This window comes from Oryctolagus cuniculus, chromosome 10, assembly GCF_964237555.1.
Source record: "Oryctolagus cuniculus chromosome 10, mOryCun1.1, whole genome shotgun sequence".
Taxonomy (NCBI): domain Eukaryota; kingdom Metazoa; phylum Chordata; class Mammalia; order Lagomorpha; family Leporidae; genus Oryctolagus; species Oryctolagus cuniculus.
Window position 1 is genome coordinate 28,727,169 of NC_091441.1, and position 16,524 is coordinate 28,743,692.

A 16,524-nucleotide genomic window follows, 5' to 3' on the forward strand; every position below is an offset into this window, starting at 1 on the left:
GGGTACTTAGTTCTTCGTGCTGTAATCCAATGCTATTAATTATGTTGTTGCTCAAGTTGTTCCTGCTTGGACCACTGGGAGTTCTTATGCGTCCTGTCGTCTGCTCTTTCAATGTGCTCCTGTCTTTTTCTGAGACCTTCCAATGGACCAGTGAATCTTGTGCTTTCTCTACCCCTGTCCTGGGATCAACCAGTTCCCCAAGGAGGATGGTAAAATTCAGATCAGGGTCATTATAATTACTTTTATAACAAAGCACCTGTGTAAAATACTGGTTGGAACCAAATCTTGTGACTATGTGAACATCCCTAGGATAACTGCCTTGAACCTAAATGGACCCCAGCCCCGCACCGATGGGACCCCAGTAGCTTTCTTGTGTAGTGCAGTTGAGTTTCCCAGACTTTCCTGAGGTATAACTGAGAAATGAAAATTATGTATATTTAAGGTACACATTGGGAAATGATCACCACAGTCATAACTAACGCACCCATCACCTGACACACCTTTCGTTTGTGAGTGTGATATGAACATTTAAGATCTATTCTCTTAGGGAATGACAAGTAGATAGTACTTTTATTAAACACAGTTACCATGCTGTACATTAGCTCCATAGAACTTACTCCTCTTATAACAGGAAATTTGTGTCCCCCTGCCACCTGTCCCCTGACAAGCACTATTCTGTTCACTGCTTTTATAACTGAAAAAGTGTGACTTTTTTAGATGCCACACAAAAGCTGAAATCACACAGTATTTTTCTTTCTGCGTGTGGTTGGCATAGTGTGATGTCTTCCAAGTCCAGCCATGTTGTCTCAAATGGTAGACTTTCCTTTTTAAGGCTGAATGAGAGTCCTGTGTGTGTATATGCCACATTTTCTTTAGCCAGTAGTCTTCAGCCCTGGGGTTGTGCCTGTCTAAGTTATTGTGGATGAACATGGGAGTGCACAAATCCTGAGGCGCAGATCTCGTCTCCCTTGGGTCTATGAATACAGCATTCTCTTTTAATCAATGTCTACCACGACAGTTGATTTCAAAATTCAGATAAACCAAGTCTCCAACAGGTGAGCCTGCACCCCATTTCCTACCCCACCATTTTTTTCCTAATTAAAAGCCAGGCCCTATTTTAACATAGTAAAAATTGATTTCCAGGGTTGTGTTATGATTTGGTTAGGAACTAGGAATTCCAAAATTTTTCTGAGAATGATTCTGAGGACAATATTTAATTGGAATTCTTCTATCTTGTTAAAAAAAAAAAGATTCCTCCATTCTTAAAAACCATTCTTCAGTTGAGAGAAATAAATTTATTCCTGGAGAAGAATTTGTCCTATTGCTTCTTATGGAATATGGTATAATATTCTTTTTAAGGACTTTTACAAAATTATCATTAAAATACTGAAATAACTTTTATGTTGCTTCCTGTGGCTTATAAAAAGAAATAGGATGTGTTTGCCTTAAAATCTGGTAATGATTAATTAACTTTCTAAATGAAGTTTAAAGGATATAGAAAAAACAACCCGTGCATTATTAAATTCAGTAGTAATGTGTGATAGATTTGAAAAACTGGTGATCATGGTTTCTTTTTTCTTCCTTTCCATTCTAGTAGGAAAAATTTTTTTGCATACAACTGTGTAGCATTAATATGCAAAGAACACCTTTTCCTGAGATGCCTCCTAATTTCCCTGTATCTGTTTAAGAAACTCTTTTTAAAATTTTCTGTCTCTTCATACCTCGATTGTTTTTCTTTCTCTTTCTCCCTTTCTGCCCGAGTTTGTAGTTCCGAATAGGAAGAAAAGAAGTCTACTATTTGGAATTTTCTTTGATTTATCCTTGATTTACATGGCAAATAGAAAGCAGCTGTCTATTTAAGCATCTAATTCTTGAAGCCATAGTCCCCTTAAGCATCATCTGGAAATAATGTAGCTTGTAAAACAAAGCTAAGAAGAAAAGGCAATGTTTGTTTTATGTGGGATGAATGATTTCTGTTGGGGTCCTTTAATTCAGCTATTATGAGGGTTATTAAAAAGCAGTATTACAAAAGGGGTTTAAATGAAAAGAATTTTTTTGAGCTGGTATCTTATTATTACAGTTGATTATAGTCAGAGCTGCAAATGTTTTATAAATGGCACTTTATTTTAGTTTCTCCAAATAAGACCCAAAAACCCAGTAATCTTACTCATTGTATGAGTGGAAATTCAACTCTTTCCTTGATTGATTTAATTCCTGAAAACAAATTGTATTTGAGAATTTAGCCCTCCCTGTTTTTCTGGAAATTTAGTAGATTTCTGAAAAATTCTTAAGAACAGGAAGAGTCCTTACAGGAATGTCTGAGGCTCACTTGTGGATGCAGAGCTTGAGAGTCTATCTGGACTTAATGTATCTACAAGTTTAGTGAGCACCACAGAGCGCCAGACCCCGCGCTGTGCATGCGTAGATTATTTGCATTTCTGAGGGAGGGGTTTGAAGACAGGAATAGCCTGGCACACTTTGGGAAGGTGAGAGGTGAGTCTATTTGTGCTTTAATAGTTGGTAGAGGCCCTCCCATGAGTGTATGGGCTTTCTTGATGTATTTGTTAATGCGACAAAGCAGTTATCTTTACATAGTTGATATTTAGGAACTAAACATTTCATCTTTAAATGTACTTGGAACCACAGAAATGGCATTGTTTAGTGTGCCTGTCACGCAACGAATGGCGGGCGTGTGGGGTTCCTTTCACACATTTGAGTCCTCTGCGATGGCGCTCCTGGCATCCTCTCTGTGCTGTGCCTGAGCCCCTGAGGCGTGTCCTTGGGTACTCCGCAGCATATCCTTTCCCGTTAATGTGTGCTGCTCTGCTGAAGTCTCCAACAAAGCGCCCACAGTCCTGAGCCTTTGGGAACCCAGGATTTGCTCTCGTAGGAGGTTTCAGACTGGTCAGCAAATCCAAATTAGAGTAACTTCGGTTTCATTATTCATAGTGCTTTAAACCTGTGTGTGAAGTAACTCAGCGGCTGATTCTCAGTTTTATATTTCCAGTATCCTTTATAAGTGCTCTACAAGTTACAGGTACTCTTCAGGTTAGCAGTTAACAAGCAGCAGTTATAGAAGAGGAATTCATGTGTTAAAGCACCATGTGGGTGCTTGAAATTGCTTACTTTTTCATCCAACAAATAATTAGTGAGCAGCTATGTTCCAGGCACTGTTACCTGCCCAGTGACAACAGAATCACTACCCTGTGAGTCCTACATTCAAATGCAGAGAGATATGTCATAAAGGTTTGCATGGGTGAATGAAATGAATGGAAGAGTGAGTAAAATGTTATCAGGTGCTGAGTCCCATGGGAGAATAGAGCAGAGCAAAGGGATTGGAGTGCTGGAAGTGGGAAGGGGCACTGTACGTGGGTGGCCAGTAGTGGCACCTGAGAAAGCTGCAGGTGCCTGGGCTGGGCCAGATGTGACCCTACAAAGCGTGGCGTGCCAGCTCCCGTTAGCTGTGGTGACAAACTCACCACCTCGCCTCCCAAGTGCCATGGGATCCGAGGCATGACACGGGCTCCCAGTCCAGTGTCAGGGTGTAAGGATGGCTGGGCCACCATTTGCCATGCGGGCCAAGGCTGCCATGCCCTCGCCATCTCTGCCGCTGGCACGATCGAGGTACTGGTGTGAGAACGATGGCCTCTCCCAGGTAGCAGGAGTCAAGTCCTGAAGCTGCCGCCTCAGCTGTTCCTGGGGGCGGGAGTGTCCAGACAGAGGGAGTCAAGGGACAGGGACGGCAGTGCATGGGGAGGGGAGCCACAGTGGCAGCACCAGCAGGGTGTGGTGGAGGCCTTGGGTCCTGGGCACTGAACGCCCACCTCCATGGCTGTGGTCTGAGGGGGCACACCTGGGTGCACTGGGGACATCCAACAGGAGCAACACACCAAGATGGCATCCGTGGGCAGCTGGGTCAAGGGCACATGGGGCACTTGCTACTGTTCCGGCAACTTTTCCAGTTAGAAATTCTTTAAAGTGAGCCGGGCGGGAAAAAAGAGAGAGACAGAAAGGAAGGAAGAAAAGAAAGAAAGAGGATGGAAGAAAATAGAAAGAGAAAGAAAAAAGAAGAAGAAAGGAAGGAAAAGAAAAAAGAAAAAAAGAGATGGCCAGTGCATGTGCCTGCCTCATTTAGAAGATAATGAAGGAGCCAGCGCTGTGGCATAGCAGGTAGAGCCGCCACCTGCTGCACTGGCATCCATCCCATAGACCCAGCTGCTCCGCTCCTGATTCCGCTTCCTGCTAATGTGCCTGGGAAAGCAGTGAAGGATGGCCCAAATACTTGGGCCCTTGCATCCATGTGGGAGACCCCATAAAAGCTCCTTGCTCTTGGAGGAGGAGGTGGGTGGGAATGGTGGTGGGAGGGTGGATATTGTGAGAAGAATCACTATATTCCTAAACTTGTACTTAATGGAATTTGTACTCATTAAATAAAAGGTTTCTTTGGGAAACAAAAATAAATGCAATGAAAATTAAAAAAAAAAAAATAGCTCCTCGTTCTTGATTTCAGATCAGCCCAGCTCCGACCATCGTGGCCATTTGGGGAGTGAACCAGCAGGTGGAAGATCTCTCTCTCTCTCTCTCACCCCTCTCCCCCCTCCTCCTCTCTCCCCCTCCCTCCCTCCCTCTCTCTCTCTGTCTCTCTTGCTCACTCTCGCCTCCTGTTCCTTTCTCTCTCTTTCTTTGTCTCTCCCCTTCCCTCTGTAATTCTGCCTTTCAAATAAATAAAATAAATCTTAAAAAAGGAAGACACTGGAGCAAGACCTGAGGAGAGGAAGGCCTTGAGCCGTGTGGGTGTCTGGGCAACATGTGGTTCAGTAAGATGGAGCAGAGTGCTACGGCCCAAGGCGGGAGCCCCGACATGGTGTTATGGCCGGAGAACAGGGTATCTGAGTCCTGTTTATAATTATCCTGAACTACTGCTTGTGAGGAGTGGCCCAGAAAAGTTTTGGATAGAGCAACAGCCTGAGAGTTAGACCTGAGTTCTATTTTTATTCATTTGTTTATTTATTTAGAGTTCTATTTTTGAACTACCTTTAATTTATTATGAGCCTAGGCAACTTCTTCTGCCATTCCAACCCTTGTTTTCCTTGCCTCTTAAATGTATCTCAGTGGATTTTGTGTGTGGTTTCCTCAGCTTCAACACCCTCTGGTTCTGTCCTCTCCATGAGGATTCACTGGATATTAGGAAGGAATGTAGGATATTACTTCAAGTCAGAGCTGGGAGAGAAGTGGGAGGAAGAAGAGGTGATAATTAGTTGATTTCAATACTACTTATAGTAGTATTGAATAAATAAAAATAAACCAATAAAATGATAAAAAATAAAGGAGCTAGGGGAAATAAAGTTATTCACATAAAGGTAACCATTAGAACAAAAATGCAGATCTTCCTAAATAACAAGAAATATATACTAAAAAAGAAAATATAAAAAGAAAGCAAAACATACCACGTAGGGGCAGGCATTTGACTTGGTGATTAAGATGCCTGGGTTCAAGCCTCAGCTCTGGCTCAAGATTCTAGCCTTCCATGTCAATGTACACCCTGGGAGGCAGCAGGTAGTGACATGGTTGGGCTCCTGTCACCCTGTGGAAGATTTAGACTGAGTTCTTGGCTCCCAGCTTTGGCCCAAGCGGTCTTGGCCAGTGAGGGCATTTGGGGAGTGAACCAGTGAACCAAAGTTCGCTCTGTCTGTTTTTTTGCCTTTCAAATTGTGTGTATTTATGTGTGCTTGTGTATATACCAGATCTTGAAAGACTACTTATATAAAAGACTTTGATATGCATATAAATATACATAAGAGCATTGAAAGTAAGCAAATTAATCTTCAACTTAAAGCTCGATTTCTAAGAACTATGTGAGAAAACTGGTACCTTCACATAGGAGTATCAGAGCCATTGCCGTGAATGACAAATGTCTCTCTGTGGGGCTGTGTATACCATCACACAGTCATCCTCCAGATAGGCCAGTGATAGCCATTTGTTCCTAAATATATTTATTTTTTTTAATATTTATTTATTTGGAAGTCTGAGCTACACAGAGAGAGAAAGAGAGACTGAGAGAGGTCTTCCATCCACTGGTTCACTCCCCAATTGTCCGCAACAGCCGGAGCTGTGCTGATCCGAAGCCAGGAGTCAGGAGCCTCCTCAGGGTCTCCCACGTGGGTACAGGGGCCCAAGGACTTGGATCATCCTCCACTGCTTTCCCAGGCCATAGCAGAGAGCTGGATCAGAAGTGGAACAGCCAGGTCTCAAACTGGCGCCCATATGGGATGCTGGCACTGCAGGCGGCAGCTTTACCCGCTACACCACAGCACCAGCCCCATCGTATCAAAATATATTTGAAAAACAAATAATGGAAGGACAAAATATTAAAAATTGCCGGTTACTTGTAAAGAGTAAAGGAACAGGGTAAAAGTGATGGGGAGGATGAAACTGGACTTGGTTGATTATTTCTTGTTTTAGGGATGGGTTTTTGGCCTGGTGGTTGAGACACTGCTTGGGATGCCTGTGCTGCATGTCAGAGTGCCTGGGTCATAGTCCAGACTCCACTCCCAATTCCAGCTTCCTGCTAGTGCTCACCCTGAGAGGCAGCAGGCGGTGGCTCATGTAGCTGGGTCCCTGCCTGCCAGATGGAAAAACCTCATTGAATTCCAGGTTCCTGGCTTCGGCCTGCCCCAGCCCCAGCTGTTGTAGGCCTTTGAGGAGTGAACCAGAGGATGGAGTATGTCTGCCTTTCTCTTTCTGTCTCTCATTTGCTCTCTGTCATTTGGCCTTTCAAATAAATAAATCTTTAAAAAGAAAAAAAAAAAGACACACACATAAGTAATGCAAGATGGAGGCCGGCGCAGCGATTCACTAGGCTAATCCTCCGCCTGCAGTGCCGGCACCCTGGGTTCTAGTCCAGTTGGAGTGCTGGATTCTGTCCTGGTTGCTCCTCTTCCAGTCCAGCTCTCTTCTGTGGCCTGGGAAGGCAGTGGAGAATGGCCCAAGTGCTTGGGCCCTGCACCTGCATGGGAAACCAGGAGAAGCACCTGGCTCCTGGCTTCGGATTGGCGCGGCATGCCGGCTGTAGCGGACATTTGGGAGGTGAACCAATGGAAAGGAAGACCTTTCTATCTCTCTCTCTCTCTCACTGTCTAATTCTGCCTGCCCCCCCCCCCCAAAAAAAAGCAAGATGGAGCAAATGAGTTATGGTGAAATACTCCTCATCTTTCTCCATTGCCCTTGAGAACCTGAATTCTTGGCATAGGAACATTTCGTGCAGATGTTAGATTGTTTAAAAATGCTTTGATCTTAAATTTGAATAGGAGGTTGCTATATGGACTCCTGTTGTTGTTTTAATATTTGTAGCTGTGTCTATTCATTCTGCGTCTGTCCTTTGAACTCATGGAAGCAGTGAGTAACCCAGTAGCACAGCTTTGAGCATCCCTAGCAACCAGCTTTATGCTGAAAGGAACCAGGGATTTATCATTGCCTTTATTTTTTATTTTTTATTTTTTTGACAGGCAGAGTGGACAGTGAGAGAGAGACAGAGAGAAAGGTTTTCCTTTTGCCGTTGGTTCACTCTCCAATGGCCGCCGCGGCCGGCGCGCTGTGGCCGGTGCACCACGCTGATCCGAAGCCAGGAGCCAGGTACTTCTCCTGGTCTCCCATGGGGTGCAGGGCCCAAGCACTTGGGCCATCCTCCACTGCATTCCCGGGCCATAGCAGAGAGCTGGCCTGGAAGAGGGGCAACCGGGACAGAACCCGGCGCCCCAACCGGGACTAGAACCCGGTGTGCCAGCGCCGCAGGCGGAGGATTAGCCTAGTGAGCTGCAGCACCGGCATATCATTGCCTTTCATGTGTGACAGGTAACAAAATAGTAGATAAGAGCGAGTTCCTCTTTGGAGAAGTATTATAGCTAATAACTTTAAAAAAAAACAATGATGGGTTAAACTATCGCCATCTTGCACCCCTTAATAAATTAGTGGGTCCAAGCATTGGGTGTCACTGGCTGCTACCTTAAGAGAGCAGCCTTACAGTATGTGCTCCCAGTGTAGAACGTACCGCCATCCATGAAGTAGACTTGCTTTCAAAACAGGAAAACAAACAAAATTGATCTGATGAGATCTCTATATCCAACTAAATTTACTGGAAACATCAGAGCAGGGAAACATTAAGTACCACCAAACTCCAGATTACAAGAAACTAAGGCAAATAATGAAGTTTATTCAACTAACAAATTGTGATGGAGAGAGAGAGAAAAAAAAGAGGTACTCTTCAAAAAAGAACAGTTGCACTGTAGACTTTATTTGGAAACTCATTCTAACAAACTGTTTTTGAAAAAAAATTTTATGTTTACGTAATTAGAGAGTTGAGCACTTGACTGGCAATTTTCAAGGATTACTATAATTTTTTATGTGTGAGAATGACAGTATGTTTATATTTTAAAAGAAGAATCTTTAAGGATGGCCCAAGTGCTTGGGCCCCTGCACCCACATGGGAGACCTAAAAGAAGCTCGTGGCTCCTGGCTTTGGATCAGCCCAGCTTCAGCCATTATGGCCATTTAGGGAGTGAACCAATGGTTGGATTATCTCTCTCTCTCTCTCTCTCTGCCTCTGCCTCTGCCTCTCTATAACTCTGCCTTTCAAATAAATAAATCAGTCTTTTTAAAAAGAAGAAGAACCTTTATCTTTCGGAGATGCTTACCAATATATTTATGCTTGAAAGATATGTTTGGGCTTTGTTCAAAATACACAGCAAGAAAAGTGGATGACTAGAAAGAAACCAGATTGGCCAGGGGTTGGGAGTTGTTGGAGCTGGGAGTTAGCTATATGGAGGCTCTTTTTACTATCTTGGTATCTTTTATTTTTTCAATAAAGAAAAGTAAAAGATGTTATGCAAAAGTGAGAATACATTTAACAGTACTAAATTGTGTATTTAAATGTGGTTAAGATGTATGAGAACATCCCATTCATGAACTAAATGGTTAAGATGATCAATTTCATGTTATGTGCCTTTCACCATAACTTGTTTTCATTTAAATGCATTTTTTAAGTTGACACAATGTTTGTAAAATGTAGGGTACAGTATGATCATTTGATAGATATATATATATAAAATATGTAATGATGAAATTGGGGTAATTAGCATTTCCGTCTCCTCAAACATCTGTCTTTTTCGTATGTTGGGGACCTCTAGATTCTTCTAGCTACTTTGAAATATATAATAAATAAGTAAAATACCATCGTAGACTGTTGTTACCCTCCTGCGCTATGGAGCACCAGAACCAGTTCTTCCGTTGTGACTCTCTAGCCTCTCTCCATCTCCCTCCCAACTCCCTACCCTTGCCTGTAGGGGACATTGTTTTATTCTCTTTCTATGTGAGTCGACTTTTTTAGCGTGAGGACATGTACTATTCGTCTTTCTTGCCTGGCTTTCTTCACTTAACAAGGTGTCCTCCAGTTCTGACACAGGTTGCCGGATCTTGTTCTGTTATAACTGAATAATATTCCACTGCACCAGTTTTTTTTTATTATTATTATTAAGTGTGAGCATTGGAATCTGAAAGAACTAAGTTTTGCCTTCATATAACCTTAACCTTAATTCATCTGATCTCTGTTTTTCTCTTCTGTTAAATAAATGAAAACAATAATATCTCATGAAATTAGTCTGAGAATTAAATGAAACAATGCATAGAAAGTCCTCAGCACAATATTTGGCACGTGAAAGTGCTGTGTGGGCATTTGTGGCTACTTTAACTGCCACGACAGCTTCTATGTCCTTTATTCTTGCATCACTTAAACCAAAGGTTATTTTCGATAAACTGCGGCATGAAGGAGTGTGTCTTCCCTGCAGGCCCCACAGACTCACGTTACTCTGAGCTGAGCCTTTAGGAGCCTCGCTCTCTTAGTAAAGTTTTCCGGAGCAGCCTTAGAGAAGTTCCCGGCACTCTCTGAGCTCCAGTGTCTCCATCTGTAAAGTTAAGAGCCTGGTACTTACTGGGCAGAATTGTGTTAAATATTAGTGATTATCTAGGTAATATTCTTGGCACAGTGCCTTTATCATAATAGAATTTCAGAAAATGATAGATAGGATTATGCCACCAAGTATTTAGTCAGATATGAAATAGAAGGCAAGACAAAGTCTTTTTCAAGTATTCTCGCTAGGAAAAAATGATCAGGACATGAGAGCAGTGTGTTTCTGATTTAACTATAGTCTTAGAATGTCCTATTCAGTGCTTTCTATTTTTCCTCAGTGTTTAACGTTGTAACCTATACTTTTTCTTTATTTCACTGCCGTCCTGTTTGAGGGGATGATGTTGGATGCTTGTAGTAGGTTAAAGGTAACTGGAATAGTGATGCCCAGTGTTAACCTGCTCTTTTGTTAGTGACACGTGAAAATCTTACACCAAAAAGCACTTGTCATATTCAGATACAAACTGGTGAAGCACCGTGCCTTTCCTCCTAGAGATTTGGGTACAACAGAGCTGAGGTCTATATCTAACAGAAATGCCGAAAACTGATTTTCAAAGTAGAAGGGAGGGGCCGGCATAGCACTGTAACAGGTAAAGCCTCTCTCTGTGGCTCCAACATCCCATATGGGCTCCAGTTCAAGTCCTGGCTGCTCCACTTCCCATCTAGCTCCCTGCTAATGCCCCTGAGAGAGCAGCAGAGGATGGCCCAAGTAATTGGGCCCCTGCACCCATATGGAAAACTCAAAAGAAGCAACTGCTCCTGGCTTCAGACCAGCCCAGCTCTGGCTGTTGCAGCCATTTGGGGAGTGAACCAGTGGATGGAAGATTCTCTCTCTCTCTCTCTCTCTTTCTCTCTCTCTCTCTCTAAGTCTGCTTTTCAAGTAAATAATAAAAAGAAAAAAGAAACATAGAAGGGAGGTGACTACTCTGACTCAACTCTGTGGACTGGAAGGCTTTCTCTGTTTTTTATCTTCCTGATTTTTTTTTTCTTCTCACATAACTCTATGTGACATTTCTCTCACCATAGTATCATCATTATTGTGTGAGGTATTTAGCACTATATAAAGATTTATGAAACTTACCTCTTGCTAGGGAGTATGGCCATTGTCCCCAAGGAACCACTGAGTCGGTAATATTTTTTTTAACTTTTATTTAATGAATATAAATTTCCAAAGTACAGCTTATGGATTACAATGGCTTCCCCCCCCCATGACTTCCCTCCCACCTGCAACCCTCCCCTTTCCCGCTCTCTCTCTCCTTCCATTCACATCAAGATTCATTTTCAATTCTCTTTATATACAGAAGATCAGTTTGGTGTGCATTAAGTAAAGATTTCAACAGTTTGCACCCACATAGAAATACAAAGTGAAAAATACTGTTTGAGTACTCGTTATAGCATTAAATCACAATGTACCGCACATTAAGGACAGAGATCCTACATGAGGAGTAAGTGCACAGACACTCCTGTTGTTGACTTTACAAATTGACACTCTTGTTTAAGGCGTCAGTAATCTCCCTAGGCTCTAGTCATGAGTTGCCAAGGCTATGGAAGCCTTTTGAGTTTGCTGACTTTGATCTTATTTCGACAAGGTCAGAGTCAAAGTGGAAGTTCTCTCCTCCCCTCAGAGAAAGGTACCTCCTTCTTTGATGGCCCCGTTCTTTCCACTGGGATCTCACTCACAGAGATCTTTCATTTAGGTCATTTTTTTTTTGCCAGAGTGTCTTGGCTTTCCATGCCTGAAATACTCTCATGGGCTTTTCAGCCGGATCCGAATGCCTTTAGGGGTGATTCTGAGGCCAGAGTGCTGTTTAGGACATCTGCCATTCTATGAGTCTGCTGTGTATCTCGCTTCTCATGTTGGATCGTTCTCTCCCTTTTTGATTCTATCGGTTAGTATTAGCAGACACTAGTCTTGTTTATGTGATCCCTTTGACTCTTAGTCCTTTCATTATGATCAATTGTGAACAGAAATTGATCACTTGGACTAGTGAGATGGCATTGGTACATGCCACCTTGATGGGATTGAATTGGAATCCCCTGGTATTTTTTTTTTAATGGTGAAAAAACATCTATTTAGAATTAGCCAGCTGGACTCCATTCAGATGATCCCAATTTTGTTGGCAACGTCCAGAGCATCATAGTCCGGAGCCAGCCACACACACGCCTTCTTCTCTCCGTCAGGGCTGATCAGGGTGTTGACTTTGGCCACATCAGTGTCATAGAGTTTCTTCACAGCTTGTTTGATCTGGTGCTTGTTGGCCTTGACATCCACAATGAACACCAGTGTGTTGTTGTCTTCTATCTTCTTCATGGCTGACTCCGTGGTCAGGGGGAACTTGATGATGGCATAGTGGTCAAGCTTGTTTCTCCTGGGGGCACTCTTCCAAGGGTATTTGGGCTGCTGTCGGAGGCGTAGTGTCTTGGGCCACCGGAAGGTGGGGGGCATGCAGATCTTCTTCTTCTTGTGGCTGTGGATGCCTTTCAGCACTGCCTTCTTGGCCTTCAAGGCCTTCGCTTTGGCTTCAACTTTAGGAGGGGCAGGAGCTTCCTTCTTTGCCTTTGGCGCCATCTTGGTGAAAAAGCCCCCTGGTATGTTTCTAACTCTACCATTTGGGGCAAGTCAGCTTGAGCATGTCCCAAATTGTACATTTCTTCCCTCTCTTATTCCCACTCTTATATTTAACAGGGATCACTTTTCAGTTAAATTTCAATACTTAAGAATAACTGTGTATTAATTACAGAATTAAACCAATAGTAGAACAGACAAAAAAAAATACTAAGAGGGATAACGTATTAAGTTGTTTATCAACAGTCAGGGCTACGGCTGATCAAGTCACCGTTTCTCATAGTGTCCATTTCACTTCAATAGGTTTCCTTTTTGGTGTTCAGTCAGTTGTCACCGATCAGGGAGAACATATGATATTTGTCTCTTTGGGACTGGCTTATTTCACTCAGCATGATGTGTTCCAGATTCCTCCATTTTGTTGCAAATGACCGGATTTCATTGTTTTTTTTACTGCTCTATAGTATTCTAAAGAGTACATATCCCATAATTTATTTATCCAGTCTAATGTTGATGGGCATTTAGGTTGATTCCAGGTCTTAGCTATTGTGAATTGAGCTGCAATAAACATTAAGGTGCAGACCGCTTTTTTGTTTGCCAATTTTATTTCCTTTGGGTAAATTCCAAGGAGTGGGATGGCTGGGTTGAATGGTAGGGTTATCTTCAGGTTTCTGAGGAATCTCCAAACTGACTTCCATAGTGGCTTGACCAGTTTGCAATCCCACCAACAGTGGGTTAGTGTCCCTTTTTCCCCACATCCTCGCCAGCATCTGTTGTTGGTAGATTTCTGTATGTGAGCCATTCTAACCGGGGTGAGGTGAAACCTCATTGTGGTTTTGATTTGCATTTCCCTGATTGCTAGTGATCTTGAACATTTTTTCATGTGCCTGTTGGCCATTTGGATTTCCTCTTTTGAAAAATGTCTATTGAGGTCCTTGGCCCATCTCTTAAGTGGGTTGTTTTGATGTTGTGGAGTTTCTTGATCTCTTTGTAGATTCTGGTTATTATTTTTTCCCATTCTGTCGGTTGTCTCTTCACTATCCTGACTGAATCAGTAATATTACAGAGGGAAACCAAAAAGGTTAAAAATGGGTAATTTATTGTTAAAAAGAAGTATACTAATACATCCTCCTACTTTTCCAAGAAAAAAAAATCCAAATTCTTCTTACATAGGTGATTGATAAATTGATTCATGTGTCTGCGCTTCAGTTCCCTCATGCAAAAAACAAAGACTGGAGTTAAATGTACCTGGGTAGAATCCTAGTTACCCATGTGATTTTTTACTCCAGACATTGAGTAGTATACAGCAGGGGCTGGCCAGACATGGGCCCTGCCTTACGGAGTTAATAGAGGGAAAAGGATATCATTTAACAAGTAAGTAAATACAAAATTATAAATAGAGTTAAGGAAAATAATAGAGATCAGTGCACGAGAATCCCAAGACTCTGAATTCAAATTTGATGCCATGGGGGACACCAGGGGTTGACTCTCTTGAGAAAGTGATGCTTAAATGAGACCTGATAGGTGGAGAGTTGGCCAGAGAAAGGGGAGAGTGTTTCATGCTATTGGACACTGTGGTGCCACAGGTTAACTGCCACTTCACATGCCTGCGTCCTACATCAGCGTGTCTGGTTTGAGTCCCAGCTGCTCTGAGGCACTTCCCATCCATCTTCCAGCTGATGCATCTGGAGACATCAGATGATGGCCCAAGTCGTTGGGTCCATGCCACCCATGGGAGAGATCCAGATGGAAATTTTGGCTCCCAGATTCCTCCTGGCCTACCCCTGGCTGTTGCAGGCATTTGGGGAGTGAACCAGTGGATAAAAAATCTCTTTCTATTTCTCCTTCTGTGTCACTCTGCCTTTCAGATAAATCTTTGAAAACATCAACAGCAGCAAATCCAGCATGTGCAATGGCAGGGCAGAGCTCTGTTTGTTCAAGAAACTATAAGAAGTGAAGTGTGACTTGGAGAGTGGCTATTGGAGAGTGGTTGGTATTTAATGAGGTGGGAGGGCAGTACCGGGCCTGAGGGTACTCATTAGATAGTACCCATAGTCCAGCATGGAGCACTGAAGGATTGTGAGCAGTGGCATCGTCTGGCCTGGCGTACCTCTGAGAAAAGCACGGGGGGCCAGCACTGTGGCCTAGCAGGTAAAGCCGTTGTCAGCAGTGCCAGCATTCCTAATGGGTGCCAGTTCAAGTCCTGGCTACTGCACTTCCGATCCAGCTCTCTGCTATGACTTGGGAAAGCAGTAGATGATGGTCTAAGCCCTCGGGCCCCTGCACTCATGTGAGAGACCCGGAAGAAGCTCCTGTCTCCTGTCTTCAGATCAGCCCAGCTCCAGCCTTTGCGGCCATTTGGGGAGTGAATCAGCGGGTAGGAGGTATCTCTCGCGTGCTCGCTCTCTCTCTCACTCTCTCTCTCTCTCTCTGTAACTCTTTCAAATAAATAAATCTAAAAAAAAAAAAAATCTAAAAAGAAAAGATGGTTTAAAAGGCAAGAATTGAATGGGGGGGCGGGGATTCATCAACCCAGTGAGGATTGCCAGAGGCTTGGAATTCAAGGGAGAAGGCTAGGCTGCAGGAGGAAACACAGGTGTTATCAGCAAAAATCACATGTGTGATTTTTTATCATGGGGATAAAATCAGTTGTTCTTAATCTCCTGTTTAGCCTCTCCTGTGCCTTAGAATACATCTGTATCCCTGTTCAGTATTTTTATTTAAGCATGTCCAACTTTAGGAAGTTTTTGTGGTAACTAATAATAATAGACAAGCATGTTAGAGATTCTAGGTTTACATCAGTACTTCACAACGATAATCTTCATGGTAGCTAGCTATCCTGTTGGGTTTTCTTTAGAGCTCTGTCAGAACGTAAATTAAGATCCGCTTAAGAAAGCAAGTGAAAAATGCTGATTCCCAGTGTGCTCCCACATCTCGCGTTCCGGAAGCTCGGCATGGCTTCCCCGTGGCGTGCAGTCCCCACATCTCGCGTTCCGGAAGCTCGGCACGGCTTCCCCGTGGCGTGCAGTCAGCTCCATGGGACTGCGGGCTACATCTTGTGTTGTGAGCCTCACCGGGATCAATCCATGCATGGCTCAAAGGAAGTACCCCTTGAAAGCGTGTACAAATGTGTTCTTGCTTTACAGGCGTTTGTCATTTTCCTATCAAAAAAACAGAGGAAAAGGTTTTGAGAATTGAGTGCCAGTGAGAAAAATGAGTGCTTTGTAACGAAGGATGACAACTCTGTGTGTGTGTGTGTGTGTGTGGCTTCTGGAAAAAGCTTTCGTTTTTTTCTCCGTACTCTTTTATCCTAGTGTCCTTACTATTATATTACTTATGTAGAGCCTTCTGCCCATTGAGTTCAAAGCACTTACAATCATCAAGTCATTTATTTCTTGGATTTATTGAATGGATGCCCATTGTTCAAAAGCCTGTGGGCGTAAGTACAAAGTTATAAAAGCACACAAATTAAATGTAATAGCACAGGAGTGAGAGAGGAGGCCCGCAGGATCACCGCGGTGCCTCCTGGGAATGCCAGCCTCTTATAAAGGAAGAAAAGAAGGGAAAACAAAAGAGGGTAAGAAGAGGGAAAAACCACCAGCCTAGGACTCGTCACATTCTGAGAGTTACAGAATAAATTTGTCAAAGGGACTGGCTGTGGGGTTCAGTTAGGAGAGGCCTTACTGAAATTGGAGAGCACTGCGGAAAAGGCTCCAGCCCCCACACGCACGTTTGCTGCCGCCACCCAGCACGAAACAGGGCTCCCTCGCCCTCACTGTGCAGAGATGGGCAGGTAGGCGTCAGGGCTGGGCTCAAAGCAGGATCATGGAGCTTGTTCTCAGAGTCCCGGTGAACTCTCGGCTTCCTTTCTTTCAAGAGTTCCGCTAAAAGGTATATTCTTGGCTTTGGAGTTTCAGAAGTGAATGTTTTCAGCTTAGTAAATCAGTAAACTTAACAAGCATACTCTAAAATTACTTTAGACGAGGGGACACCTTATTTTACA

General features: G+C 43.3%; 1 protein-coding gene across 5 annotated transcripts in view; it reads left to right on the top strand.

The window, feature by feature from the left end:
• Positions 1 to 16,524, top strand: part of DYM (dymeclin) — a 374,546-nt gene that overhangs the window by 260,481 nt on the left and 97,541 nt on the right. The gene's annotated exons all lie outside the window — the stretch shown is intronic.